The sequence below is a fragment of the Seriola lalandi genome, unplaced genomic scaffold (genome assembly GCF_002814215.2).
Source record: "Seriola lalandi dorsalis isolate HSWRI2012SDOR001 ecotype SW California unplaced genomic scaffold, Sedor1 jcf7180002054984, whole genome shotgun sequence".
Lineage (NCBI taxonomy): Eukaryota > Metazoa > Chordata > Actinopteri > Carangiformes > Carangidae > Seriola > Seriola lalandi.
Window position 1 is genome coordinate 174,711 of NW_019525533.1, and position 1,375 is coordinate 176,085.

Genomic DNA, 1,375 nt, shown 5'->3' on the forward strand with positions numbered 1-1,375 from the left:
CGCTGCAGGTACCGTCAGTGAAAACACACCTGGCCTCGTTCGGACTTGGTCCAAAGCGTCACCATGGAGACAAGACACAGGTTTCTGACTTCACCTGTCCGCACGAACTTTAATGAGCCGCCTGGGTCAAAGTCTGAACCAGGTGTGTCAAGTTACAGGGAATGTGACGGTTCAGCTCACAGCTGTGAAAAATAAAAGATTAATGATTAAACAAAGCGCTTCATATAATCACAGCTCAGTGTGTCTGTGTCTCCACGTTGTTACTGACGGTTTATTATACAGACTTTAAAATTAGTCCTTATTCAAATGTTAATGCATGTCAGCTTTTATTGTGAAAAATATTACATAGTGACACTTAAATCTCTGTGAATAATAACTTTTAATTAGCAGCTACTAAGAGAATCAACACAAAGACAGTTTGGTGGAATGTAATAACAATAATTGATTATTATTGATGGATATGACCTTATTAATGAGAATGAATCTAGTCGCCATCTTTGTACCTTTCACTGCTCACTGAAGATGCTCTTTTGTTGTGTATTATTGTTGTGGTCAGGGTTAAAAGGATGATGTGAAAAAACAAGTCAGTAGGCTGGAGAATGTGCTAAAAAGGATATTTATTTTAAAAAAATAAGGGAAAATGAACCTGGGAAATAAAGAATAAAATAAAAATCCACCGGCCCAAAGCACCTGCTCAGGTAAGTACGGCATGATGCAAACTGGTTTTCCTCTCCCTGACTGAAATAAGTGATATAACACAAAACAGTGATAATGTGGGGAACAGGGTCTAGTGAAAAAAGGGAATGGAGCAGCCTTTTCACAGTTTGTATTATCCCACAGTTGCAGATCTGCTTTGATTAGTTGATTCATTAATTAGTTGATTGACAGAAAAATAACTGGCAGCTATTTTGATGATTTAAAAATGCAAAACATTCCTCAGTTTATCTTTTTTTTTTAGGATTTTTTGCTAATTTTAGTCTGAAGTCATTTTAAATTCAGTCTTTTTTTTGGCTTTTGCTTCAATGAAAAACTGTGACTGTTTTCAGTTGTCTGGTGTTTTATAGATAAAACAAGAATTTAAATTAATGGACAAAACTGAAATGAAAAGCTACAGGTTTGATGTGAAATTTCCCAACGGATGAACTCCACATATTCTAATGAGACCATGATTGTTGTGTGATTTCACTGTAAACAGATCAGAGTTGACTCATGTCTCACTGTGTGATTCACTGTCTACTTTTAAAACAGGAGAAGACCTTCGACCACTGGAGGGCGTCAGAGTGTTAGACTTGACGAGGTAATATTCAGCCTCAGTCGTCTCTGCTGCAGCATCAGAGATAAAGTCTGGATCTGAACGTTTTTATATGTCTGCAGG

At 37.0% G+C, this 1,375-nt stretch overlaps 1 protein-coding gene across 1 annotated transcript in view; it reads right to left on the minus strand.

Annotated features, from left to right (window-relative positions):
• Positions 1-1,375, minus strand: part of LOC111647314 (uncharacterized) — a 7,698-nt gene that overhangs the window by 6,156 nt on the left and 167 nt on the right. The window lies entirely within an intron of this gene.